The following is a 13404-nucleotide window of genomic DNA, read 5'->3' as shown; positions in this document are numbered from 1 at the left end:
AGGCAGAAAACAAAAGAAACGAGCTGCATCTGGAGAAAGTGAAATGGGAAAGGGTTTGTCTTTTTCTCAAGTAGCTGTTCCCCCAAATAAGTCCTTAAGACTCCTAGAAGTACATCTAAGGTTCCCTCTCCCAAGAAACACTGCCATCTCCCTATCCAAAGAACTTCCTGCCCCTCTTTGTTTTAATATTTCCAAAGCTTTGAAAAATTTCCTGAAAATTGGGGTGATGGTGGTGGCAAGAACTGTGACAATCACAGGATAGCTCACAGTGATCATGGTAACTGGTTTTGGCCATTTGGTTCCTACAGATTGGACTAAAGGTATAGGGGTATAAGACTTGCTCTAAACATTCAGGAAAGTCCAATGGCCAGTAAGAGACGTCCCACCTCTGGCCTGGTTTTCTTGGAGAGAGGGAGGGAGAAGGAAGGGTGGGGTCAGAGACTGGGAGAGGGAAAGCACACCCGATCTCTGTTTCCCAAGATAGGTCAATTGTTCTCAGCAGGACTGCCGTGACAGGTATGTGACCTGGGACCGTGGGGCAAGTGGGAGGGGGCGAACCTCCCAACTCCCCGGCTGTGACCCAACCTTTAGCAGCCGAGCTGACAGAGAACTAACTATACACCCATGTCCCCAGAGAGAGAGGATTATTATTTTGAAAGAAAGGCAACAGAAAAATGCCAGGACTTCTATAAGAGCCAGGTTACAAGGCAGGCACAGAGACACATCTGTAGCTGGTTTGGTTTTCCAATAAAGACAAATACACCTAAGTCCCGAACAGAGCCTGAGTTTGGGGAAGAGAATGGGGGAAAGAGTGGGGAAGGGAAGTAGAGAGAAGGAATGTAGATTCTATTATCCCTCTATCTTTCCCCCTGCTTTCCACCCCTTGCTATGCTGATCCAGGCTCAGTGGGCCTAAACAAGAATTACTTTTGCTTTAATATTGAAGTTACTGGTGAGTAAAGCCGATCTCCGCCTCCTCCCAGACCAATATTTGGTCTTCTCCGTCTGGATTTCTCTTGGTTTGGAAACTTCTGACTAGAGGAAAGGGTGAGTAAAGGAGGAGAGAACAGACAAAAAAGGAGAGAAACCTCCCCATTATTTTATAAAAGGAAAGTAGCTGGGTCGCTAATGCTCAAGGGAAGGGATAGAGGAAAGGAAAAGCTACTGCTTTTCCCCTTCTCTCCACTCTCTACTCCTTCCAGCAGGTATCTATCCCTCGGTTGGAGATGACAGGCTAGGCATTCTCAGGCCTCATCTAGCAATTGGACCTTCAAGAAAAAGAGGGCATCAGAGTGCCTGGCATTTGCTCTTCTCCCTTCTGTTTAATTTCACCCCAAATGGTTATCATCCCTCGGTAAAAGAAACTTTTTGCTGCCTTCACTAATCTTTTGAGGGACATGCCCTGTGTAGGACAAAGACTGAGGAACTATACCATTGCACCTGAGCACAATCTCACTGGTCCTCACAAGAGCACTACTCTCGTGCTTTTCCGAGCGGGGCAGAGAACAATGAGGAGCAATAGCCCCCTAAGCGCATACAGCTAGGTCCTGAAGCTTTCCTTTTTAGAAAGGAATGCCCTTATCGAAAACTACAACCGAAACAATCCGGGCAACAGCAGCACCACGGGTCTGGCAAAAGCGAAAAGAGTGAGGGGGGCCGAGGTCAAAATTAAGTTGGAATCACTGAGTCAAAAGAAGGTTCGCACTGTACTAGGCCCTCAGAGTGCTTCTAGGAAACTGACTTCTGCAGAGCAGCTGCACTGTTTTTCCTGAAGGGACTGAGAGGGTTCCTAACTGAATAGACTAACTTCATCCTTCAATCTCGGCACTAAACCGAGCCATTTCTGCATTTTTGCTCTCTCAAAACCGTACTTAAAGATAGGATCTGTGCCAAAGACGAGAAGGTCATCGCTGGTTTTGAAACCTGCAAATCAAGGGATCAACCTCTCCTCGCGTATTCGCACTCTCCTCTCCTATCTCACTTTTTCTTTCCCTCTGAAAATAGCTAAGTTCCCTTTTCAGAAGGCTGAGAAAGAGAAAAGAATCCTGGAAGTGTCTCCAGAGTGCGCAACCAACCTGATCACCTTATTCTCCCCGGCATTGGAGATGAAAATAGACCCAGCTCTCCCACTACCATCCCCTAGCCATTCATAACAGTTAACTCCCCTTTTCCCCACTCGGCCCCTCCCTCCCTCTATTAACCTAAGAGCTAACTAGATTCCGTTTTCCTTGGCGATTTTTTCCCCCAATGACTCGTCCTCTCAACTTGCCGGCTAGGGTTGATGGGAGGCTGGAAAGAGGACCAAGAGGGGTAAAGAGAAGAAGGGTGGAGACATAAGAGTGAAGGGACTCTTCCTCTTTTCTTCCAACCTCGAAAGTCAAATAAACACAACTCCGGTAAATTGCAATAAAATCAAATTCCACTCTCTCCCTCCTCACTTCTAATCCTCCTCCACCCCTAACTTTCACTCCAGCAGCTGCATGTGGGGGAGTCCGGTCTTCCCTGGGAAAGGGGGGCTCCTGCGCAAAATTACGCCTTCTCCTCTCATTTGTTAGCTGATTCCATCAAAAAGTTCTCTATTTATAGGCTACACACACCAGGCGGGAGTAATCTCGGCACTCTGGCTTGTCGGTTTTCCAGCGAGAAGTGAAAGCGTTCCCCGTAGCGCCTGGATGTCCGTGTGTGTGTGTGTGTGTGTGTGTGTGAGTGAGAGAGAGAGACTGTTTTATTTGGTGAATTGTTTTATTTTCTTTCTGCCCTAGCTGCTACCATCTACAGGGGGGAAGAAAGCGGCAAGATCCCGAAGCCAGACATATACTCGCTAGTTGTTGAGAGAGCGGATCCTGCAGGCAGGCCAACCATGTGAGTCCGCGCCGCAGATACACTCCGCACAGGCAGGCTGCGAGCAGCCGCAAGTGAATGCGCACTCGTCCTTGTCCTTTTCTGTGTCCCCGCTCACTTCCCTGCTTCTCCCACTACTCCTCTGCCCTTTTCACCTTGCTTCACTCTTCTCTTCTCATTCTCTCTGTATTCACTCCCCATCTCCGCTGGTTCGCATCCTCTGATCTTTTTCTCCCCCTCCCACTCCGATCTTAACTCTGTCCAGTTTGCGTCTTTAAAAAAAAAAAAAAAAGCCACACTTTCTTTTAAAGGGGAGAAAAAGAATGAATCAATGTAATAGAGATAAAAGGAATCCAGGTAGGAGAGGACTGGGAGCAGAGGCCGTTTTGGTGGCGGGAAGGATTTTTTTTTTTTTTTTCCCAATGCACAGAAGTAAATGTGGGAGATGGGGGCGAGGGTTACATGTGCAGATATACGTCTTGCCCAAAGTCTTGGAGATGAGTTGGACCTGGAGGTAACAAAGGGAAAGTGGCGTTGTAGCACCGACAATCGGAACAATCCTTCAGCAATGAGAGCATTGATCTGGCCAAATCACAACCGACCGAGAGACAATCAATCAGGGTAATAAGTGGGGAGGGAGGGGCAAAATTGTGAGGTGGAAAGAGAACAGACGACGACTTAAATTGCAATCCCTAGAGAGAGAAAAGTAGAAAAAGAGTTGAAAGTGTCTTTCTTCTCACTACACGTAGGACTACATTTCCAGTCCCTGCATCTGAAGTGATGGAGGATTGGGGAAGATTTCAGGGACTTACATGTGACGCGTGCCTTCCTTACACCAGTCGCACCAGAGATAAAGATAATGTATGTTTAGGAAATCAGAGGCCAAAACAGAAGTCTTTGCACTTGTGTGGCGATGATTTGCCTGTAGTCTGCCCTAACTCTTGACATATGGGAAGGGGACAGAATGGGTGGAAGGAATATATACTATTGTAGATACCTGTGCTTCTGGCTCCTGGAAAGGATAGTGGGGAAGATAGAGCAAGAGGAGGCCTTTGGGTATATGGTCCTTTCTGTGCAGCGAAGCTCAGGGAGCAGAGAGGTGTGTGACCCGGAGAGGAAGAAAGAAATTTCCCAAATGAGATAAAAGGTTTTGAGGATAAAGAGGCATAGGGATCCTACGTGTGTGCGCGCGCGTGTGTGATTTTGCAATCTGTTCACACCGGTACCGAGAAAAAGCCAGAAAAGCGCTAAAAAATAAAAAAATAATAAAATAATAAAAAAAATTGCTGGGGAGCAGAGGGAAGGACAGGTGGTCTTAGTGATTCTCCAAGACTACCCTTCGGCTTTCCCATCTCCCGGGCACGAACTTCGGGTATTTAACCTTTTACCATACAATCTCCCACCAAGTTCTCAGGGAGAGAGAAACTTAGGGGAAAAGTCCTTTCTCACTAGTCTTTGGAGAGGGAAAGACCAGCATCATTCCTGGTCAGCACCTCTGCCCTGAGCTTGCCATCTTCTTGCCCCATGATGAATTAAGCCCCAGAAAAACTAGGATGATTGTGCTTAAAGCAGTTATAAAAGCGATTGAGGGCGTTGCCGCTACAAATGACTGGTTCAATTAATCCATCATTACAGGTAAAAGGTAGACTATAACCTTGCTTCTCCTTCTTAAGCATACATCTCGATGCCTTTCGAAGAATTTATATACTCCCTGTTAGATTTACGCTGCTTGAGGGCGAGGTCTGTTTTTAGCTTTGCTTTATCTCCAGTGCTCAAGTGGTGGCTTATCCGAGTAAGAGGGATTGACTGACTGACAGGGTTTTGCTTGGCAAGAACTGGTACCGGGATATGGCCCTTCACTGGCAGCAGGCCGTGAAACACAACTTTCAGAAATCTGACTTCATTCTGGGACCCCAGGGCTAAGCGCGGATGTGTCCTCAAACTGAAGGGCTGAGGAAACTGTTACATTTCCCGCAGCTATTGGGGCTGTGCTTCCTAATGTGGGGAATGTGGGCTAGAGAAAAAAATCACTCAGCTTTCCAAAGGTATGTGAGATCTGGAAAAGGGCAGGCTGTCTCTCTCAGATTCCCTCTTGCAGTTTCCAATGTATCGCCCATTCCCCCAGATTCCTACCTGAAACAGGAGGAAGCTAGGGAGAAACTCGTTTGCCCAGACATTGAAGTACAACTTTGAGATATTTTGGTTGTTGCTGTTGTCCTTTGTCTTTTCCAGTGAACTTTTTTCCTTTGGGAATTAGAAGGGAAGAGGGAAAAAGAGAAAGGAAGAAAAGAAAAAAAAGGATAATAATGAAAACTCTCTTGCTAACTTGAAGCACAGATTTCTTTGTTTCTTTCTTTCTTTCTTTCCTTCTTTCTTTCTTTCTTTCCTTCTTTCTTTCCTTCTTTCTTTCCTTCTTTCCTTCTTTCTTTCCTTCTTTCTTTCTTTCTTTCCTTCTTTCTTTCTTTCTTTCTTTCCTTCTTTCTTTCTTTCTTTCTTTCTTTCTTTCTTTCTTTCTTTCTTTCTTTCTTTCTTTCTTTCTTTCTTTCTTTCTTTCTTTCTTTCTTTCTTTCTTTCTTTCTTTCTTTCTTTCTTTCTTTCTTTCTTTCTTTCTTTCTTTCTTTCTTTCTTTCTTTCTTTCTTTTATAATAGCAAGGCTTCTCCTGTCCTCTCTTCTTTCTCTGTCTCCCTTTTCTCCTTCTGTTTTTATGCCACACATAACCTATAGGAAACACCCCAGGTTATTGGGATGCCATGTTATCTAAAACCCCAGGAGAGGGGATGATGAGTAAGAAAGTTCATAGACACACTTTCTACTACCAGGATTCTTAAAGCCTGACTTATAGTGCATTTTTCTTTTCCTAAAAGGTTCGTGTTTGAGTTATCACAGTAAGGTCGAGTAAAGGGAGAGGAGTAAGAAATATTAGTGCTATTCTTTTAAGTTTTTATATTTAATTTTCATAGCCTATTGAATAAGAAGGGTTTATTTCTCACTCCTACGAATGAAGATCTTGAGAAAGGGAAAGTTCCTTTTAGCTAGAGAGGCTATGAACTCTCTCGATTCTATTTTAGTGCTGTCTTAAGAAAGAAATCTATTTTTCTGTTTTTTTTTTTTTTGTTACAAGTCAAGTAAAGATTCAGCTTCTCCTAGGTGCTTGCACTGAGGAAAGGCCAAAAAGAAAAAGAAAGGAAAAAAATAGGATTCTGAAAGAGAAAAAAATAGAATAGACAGCATTTGGAATAGCAAGCTTCCAACCTGCTGGAGATTTTCTCCATCCCTTCAATTATCCTTCCATTATTTCTTCTCTAATATCACAACTTTTCTTTTGCTTTATGTCTAGGAAATAGCTGAACATTGGGACCAATCTTGGAGAATAAAAGTCCTAGTACTTTTGACCAGATTTATTTGGGATGAGATTTTCCACAGTCAAAAATTGCAAATGGCATGAAGGGGAAGGGAGGGAAGAGAAAAGAATAGCAGAGGAAGAAAAAGATAAGAGAAAATTATAGCCATAAAAAGAGTGGTTCGTTTAGAGTTGTAGAAATCTTTGTTTCCCAATTTTAAAAAGCGAGAAACTTGGAATCAGAAGGGGAAATTCTATAATCCCAGAAATACAAAAGGAATGAAAAGCATTATCTATCAATGGAGCAAAATAATGTCCTAGCTGAAATTTTCAAAAGCAGATCTGAACATTAATAAACCAGGCATAGGAAGTAAGTTATGACTGGATAGAGAGTTACTTATTTCACCTACACTTCTCAGCACTTCTTAAAAACATCTTTTAAAGTAATTCATAGTAGAAATTGTTCCTGTATTAAAACAATCATCAATAAAATGAGGGATTTTTTTAACTGCTTGGCAAACTAGTTTGGAGTACTGAATTTGGGATGATTTATTGCTTATTTGCAGAAACTTGAAGTACAGAATGAATACAAGAATCGCCAAGATTAATGAAAAGTTATACTCTTACTAATTTCTCTAATCCTGATATCCCCCCCCCCAGTGTAAATACCAATGAGGCAACTCTGATGTTCATCAATTGAAAAAGGATTCTCAATTCTCATTAATTATTTATTCTTCTGTAATGATGGAATCTTTTGGTGTTTTCTTCTTCTCCAGCAAAGAATCAGGAACAAGTACAGAACAAGATTATCTAAACCTTTAGTAATTTCTCGGAAATCTAAATTGAGCCACAATTTCACTCTCTATAGCACAGGTTCTAACATGCTTTGGATCATGAATCCCTTCTCAGTGCAGTGGAACCCATGGATTCTTTTCTCAAAATTATGTTTTAATATATTAAATAAAATATATTTAATAATAACAGAATACAATTCTATTGAAAAACAAAATATTTAGAAAAATCAAGTTCACAGGTCAAAGATTAAGAACTCTTGTTCAATAGGTATAATATACAAAAACTTCTCTAGGCACTTTCAAAAAGGCTAACTTTTGTCTCTCATGAATCCCCAAATCTCCAGTTTCCATTTGAGGGCCCATATTTTCAAACCATATATACATAAGTCTTGCTATAACCCTCAGAAGGGAAAGTAGTAAAGAAATAATTCATACCAACAAAGACAGGTTCATAGCATCCAAGTAAGAATTAATTCTTAAAGTTCTGGAAAGAACACGAAAGACTTCCATGAGAAAAACATGGGCACTAAGAAACTCAGGAAATTCTTCAGGATTTTACTTGATCAGAAGGTGTTTAGAGCAGAGCATTAAAAATGAAAGGAGAGAAAGGAAAATTGAAAAACACAAGGCTCTGTGAAATAAATATGCTTTCTTCTTCTCTGGTTGACCTGTATATAGTTACCCCTTCTTCTTTAACTAAAAAGATGACAGTGTCAGACAATTGTAACTTGGTGTGTTTATTTCTCATCAGACCTCAGTTTTTCAAATGGTTATTTTTAGAAGGTGGCCATGTGTACTTAGATGTCTTGAGTATCCTCATTAGTGTTTTCTGTTCTGAATTAAGTTTTTTTTTTGTTGACCAAATTTTTCTTCATCTACAATAGATTTTCAGTTTGTTTTTCTCCAAAACAGAGGCTTTCTGTGGACAGAGGATTGGACCCAGAGTCAAGAAGACCTGAGTTTAAATCCATCCTCAGACATTTACTTACTTTGTGAGCTTGACCAAGTCATTTAACCGCTGTCTGCCTCAGTTTCCTCATCTGTAAAATGGAGATAATAGTATTACCTACCTCCTAGGATTGTTGTGAGGATGAAAGGAGATAATATCTGAAAAAGATTATGCAGTGGTAATTATTATAAAATTTAAGTTATTTAATTAGACATAATTATTTAATTGATTTGATTTTAAAGTATTATTATTGTTAAAAATAAAAAACCAAATATGCATACATTGAAGCTCACGATTGAGCCACTCTAGTTCTTCTGGAATTCAGCCTAAAATTTTTGTTTTGATCTAAAAAAGACAGCTATTTGAGAGGAATGTAAGATTTTTAACCTACATCATCAAAATATTTGTATAACCCTTTCTTTCTCCTTAAACCATATAAATGGATCAGGTTGACCTTTAAGTAGATTTATTCCCTACATGGTAGCTTTCACTTTCATGAGATGTCATGAAAACAGAAAACTTTTCAAGCTGAATTTTTCTATTGATTATTTTAAAGTCATGGCAAAGAACATAGCACCAGAGGAAATGCAAAAATATTCAAACTTTTCTAACTACTTGATTTATTCTCAGAACTTCAGCGGAATTGTGTCACATTCATTAAATAATTATGTTTGCTAAAATATGAGAATGTGTCTATTCATTCAATGAAACAAAGGGTAGATATTTTAATTCAATTTCCCCATAGTTTTTGTTAGGTATTTGGTGGGCTTTCCCATACTACCTCCCCCTACAAAAAAAAAAGTCTACTCAAACAGAGGTAGATTAGCTTCACTTTTCACTTGTTAGACTAAAGGATGCTAAGAAAATGCTTACTATTTTCTCAAGCAAGGAAAATATTTTTCATAGTATTTTATTCCCCTTCCCAGTTACATGTCAAGAAAATTTTTAGCATTCATTTTTACAAGATTTTGAGTTCCAAATTTTTCTTCCTCCTTTCCTCTCTTTCTCCCTCCCCTCCCCTCTTTCAAGCATAATAGGCAGTTCGATACAGTCGGTGCATGTGCTATCATGTAAAATATATTTCCATATAATTCACAGTTGTTAAAGAAGAAACAGATCAAAAGGGAAATATGAAAAAAGTAAAAATAATATACTTCAATCTGCATCAGAGTTCATCAGTTCTTTACTGGATATGGGTAGCATTTTCCTTTTTGAATCCTTTGTGCTTGTCTTGAATCATTTTGTTGCTGAGAAGAGCTCAATCATCCATAGTTGATTATCACACAATGTTGCTGATACAGACTGTGTGCAATGTTTTCTTGATTCTGCTCATTTCACTTTGCATCAATTCATACAAGTCTTTCCAGGTTTTCTGAAATCTTCCTGTTCATGATTTCTTATTGTACCATAATATTCCATCACATTCACATATCAAAACTTATTCAACCATTCCCCAGTTGATGGGCATCCCCTCGATTTTCAATATTTTACGACCAAAAAAAGGGCTACTAAAAATGTTTTTGTACATGTAGATCCTTTTCCCTTTTTAAGATCTCTTGGGGATACCTCAGTAGTGGTATTGATGGATTAAAGCATATGCACAGTTTGGTTGCTCTTTGGGCATAGTGTTCCAAATTGCTTTCCAAAATGGTTGGATCAGCTCACAACTCTACCAACAATGCATTAGTGTCCCAATTTTCCACATTCTCTCCAACAGGAAAATACTTTTCATACTTAATATATTTATTGTTATCCTCTTCCTCAATTTTTGGATCAATAATGCATTTACATCATACTAATAGCAACAATATATATCTCCAGGAGAAAGTGTTTCATTATTTAGAACTGAAGCCTCCGAACTTTTTTGATTATTCACCTTATCTGTAACAAAAATTGAGCATTCATTCCTAAAATGTATATATAATATACAGCATTTACTTTTTATGTCTATGTTAAGTCTCAAAACATAATGGAAAGGGAGCTGACCTTGAACCTAGGAAGACCTGCCCCCTAAAACCTAATGGCTATGTGGTCCTGGGCAAGTCTATTAATCACATTGTGCCCCTGGAAATTCTCTAAGCTTTTTAAGTAGCAGAGAAGGTGCTGACCTGTTTAGGTAGCAAGCTTCCTCACCTGGAAGTTCCCTCTAAATTCCTTAATGAAATCCCTGGCCCAGTCCTTATTACTAAATATGTACATGTTCTACTGCATTATAATTATACATATATATTATAAAATTTCATAAAAATAGAAATTAAAAATGAATGAGATAGCTGAAATTATATTGGACACTACTAGAGTCAATAGGGAGTTGCTGGAATTTATTGGTTAGCAAATGACCTACTCAGACCTACAATTTCAGATGTCTTTGGCAATTGTGTGAAGGATGGGTTGAAAAAGGGGGAAAGAGCCCCTTCTGGTAGAGAGCCCAATGAGGCAGTTGTTTCAATAGTCTAGGCTAATAGTTATGAGAAACTAGGCTGTTTAAATAAAAAATATGGAGTCAGATAGGAGAGAAATTGTGATTGTGGAAATTGCAAGGTTTGACAATTTATTAAATAAGTGAAGTGAGTGAAAGTAATGAATCACTGACAGTGAGTTTGCAAATAAATGATGGTGCCCCTCAGAGGGGGGAGAGAGGAAAGTTTATAATGAGATATAATCATGTTATCTAGGCCTGCTCATCCTATGAGATGTATCATTACCATCCAAAATGTAAAGAGAAGTTGTATGGGCTCTTACTAACCAAGGCATTGCCCTAAAGCACAGAATTTTACCTACAATGGAGCAAAGCTCCAGTTACCAAATGATCTGGTGATTACTTGGATCTGTTGGATATTTGTAGGGGCTGTTTCCTCAATGGCACCTGCACAGCTGTTGCTATAAGTGAAAAGTTCTTGGTTAAGTTGTCATTGTCCTGAGGAATCTATAATTGGTTCAAAAAAGGAAGATGGGAGTTGGAAGTGGAATGAGAGTTCAATTAGGGGGAGGGTCCGAGGATAACAATAGGTGGTTATATTCTAGACAAGCCCCACTATTGTTTATTCCTCAAAGACAACTTCTGTTTGATCAATCCTACTACAGTTGGGGTCATGTTGGCTCCTCAGGCTGTCTTCCTTGGCACTTTTGAGACCACTAGCCTAAAAGAAAATAACTGAAAGAATTAGACAATAAATAAGGGATCTTTGAAGTGCTTCTCTCTACCTTCTCTTAAATATTCTTTTAACTGAAACAGTTGTGGTTGGTAGCTGCTAGTTTATATTCAAGTAAATATATTGACATGTGATAAATGATATTACTATTCTCACCAGACCTATTAATGTGCTGTAATATTTGAGTAAAACTTATTCAATGCAATTCACAAGGGGAAACTCTTCCCTACACAAATACTGTAATCAATAATGGCTAAATCAGCTGAAATGCTGACAGTGCATATTTGGAACAGAGAAAGAGCATTAGAGAAGTTGACGTTTCTTCTGGCAAACTGAACTAGACAATGACAAACCGAAAATGCCATTCAAGAACAAAGGGTTAACAAGTAAGGGCAAAATTAAATCGAGGGACTGATCAAGGAAAAGTTGTCTATCACTGGTGTTCTGGGATATAGTATTTGACCATTGAAAGGTCTTTTGAGGTATGTGCTAAGCACTGAATGGTGACTTTGTAAGGGTATGATGCTTTTGGGGATACAACACACACATTCCTTACTCATACAAAGACTGATAGTGTAGGGTATTAGTAAGGAGAGCTCTTCTATTTCTCTGAAGCTTCCATTTTATTAAATGTACTTTATTAGACATTGTACTAGATTGCCATTGTAAATGTGTGCCTGAAGTTACTGCTGTAATTTGAGGAAAGGAAGCAGTTCAATGACTTTAACTACCTTCACTGAGAGAAACTCCTAAGGAACTCAGATATGTGTCAGTCCTGGTGAATGAAATCTTTTATCTCAAGAGGTTGTGGGTGGTATTTTGTCTTTTTTTTAAAAATCACATTAATCTACCAGTAAATAAAATTTAAAAGCCTCCTATGTTTAAATAACATTAAGGATCTGTCTTAAACTAACAACTACCAGGAAAGTCAAAAGGAAAGGCTGACAATATGATCTGAACAGAGGAGTCTCTCACATTCAAAGTGCAGACACGTGCCTACATAAACCTCAAGTGACTTCTTTGTGAAATTCCTGGAAGGAAAGGGAAAACCACAAGAAAGGTCGGTGTATAGCCTGGGAAAGGAGATACTAGATTATTTTAATATACTCTAGAAACGATAATTCTGTCAAAAGACAAGAAGATAGAGGAACATTATAGGGCACACATTCTGTCTACACAAACATATATCAGTTTTGTGGGGAAGAAGTTGGTGAATAAAAGAACCCCCAGAGCAGTTATATGAATTCAACTTCTTGTTTTGTATCTTTTGGCTTCCAGAATGGTCTATGTGCACAGCAATAGTACATATTCATACGGAACAGACATATTCATAAACAACTTTTTTTAAAAGGCCGCGTTTAAAAAAATAAGCAGAAGGAAAGTAATGAAAAATATTTGAAAAACCCTATTGCCACAATGAGTATTTCTTCAGGTTATTGCTACTGCTAGTCTAAAGGTATAGTTGGCTTGTCAATCACACACAGGAAGCTACCCACTGAGTACTACTCAGCTTCTTGAATAAATCTTGAGCCTGTGTTTCAGGCTAGATAGGATAAATACATGAAAAAAAAAAGCCTTAGCAAAGAATAAACCCAAATACATATTGACTCCTGCTGAAATAGGTGATGGTATGGCAAGTTTAGGAGAAGCAAACCTATCTATATCCCATCAATTAACCTATCTGACCCCCTGAAACAGGTGGATTAAGCATGAGGTTTTGTTCATTACCCTTAGAGAGGTTAAGGAAATGTGGATCATTTACCATATTCCACTTACCTGTAACATACTGTTTAGCTACTCCCAGATTCATTGGAGCAATAGCTTTTCAACTTCTCACTAGTAAATTACTTTATTGCTAGGCATACCTGAGATGCATAAATCAAAGAGCAAAAACATTTAATTAAGTTGTGAAATAGCATAAATAACAAAGGAAATTAACAGGTATAACATATCCATACAGAAAGGGATGCAAACGCTTATATATCTGCTTGCATATCCAGGTGAATTACATTCTAATTTTCCTTTCATTTCATTGACTCCCAAGACATAGCCACTTTAGAACTCGTAGTTCTGATGGGAGATAAAATGTAGCACTATCCTTCAGTACTTCTTTGGGGTAGGCTGGAAAATAACAGAAAGCTCTGGCCTAGGTTCTGGAATAATCATAGACCAGATGTAACACTAAGATTTGTGGATGCTTCCTGTTGTTCAGTCATTTGTCCAACTCTTTGTGATCCTATTTGGAGTGTTCTTAGCAAAGATATTCAAGTGGTTTGCCATTTTTTTCTCTAGCTCATTTTATAGATGATGAAACTGAGGTAAACTGGA

The 13404-nt window shown here is 39.2% G+C and overlaps 1 protein-coding gene across 6 annotated transcripts in view; it reads left to right on the top strand.

The window, feature by feature from the left end:
* The first annotated feature begins 498 nt into the window (after positions 1-498).
* ESRRG (estrogen related receptor gamma) overlaps positions 499-13404 on the top strand; it is a 657723-nt gene continuing 644817 nt past the window's right edge. For 2 of the 6 annotated variants that reach the window (XM_074309168.1, XM_074309170.1), the window contains exons 1-2: positions 500-516; positions 2762-2861. The gene's annotated coding sequence lies outside the window, so the exon portion shown is untranslated. Of the gene's footprint in view, positions 517-2670; positions 2862-4853; positions 4886-13404 lie in introns of those variants that run through there. The other 4 variants (XM_074309163.1, XM_074309164.1, XM_074309174.1 and 1 more) reach the window with 4 other exon arrangements.

Source organism: Sminthopsis crassicaudata, chromosome 4, assembly GCF_048593235.1.
Source record: "Sminthopsis crassicaudata isolate SCR6 chromosome 4, ASM4859323v1, whole genome shotgun sequence".
Classification (NCBI taxonomy): Eukaryota; Metazoa; Chordata; class Mammalia; order Dasyuromorphia; family Dasyuridae; genus Sminthopsis; species Sminthopsis crassicaudata.
Note: the sequence above shows the minus strand (reverse complement) of the source record. Positions and strands in the feature narration are given on the sequence as shown.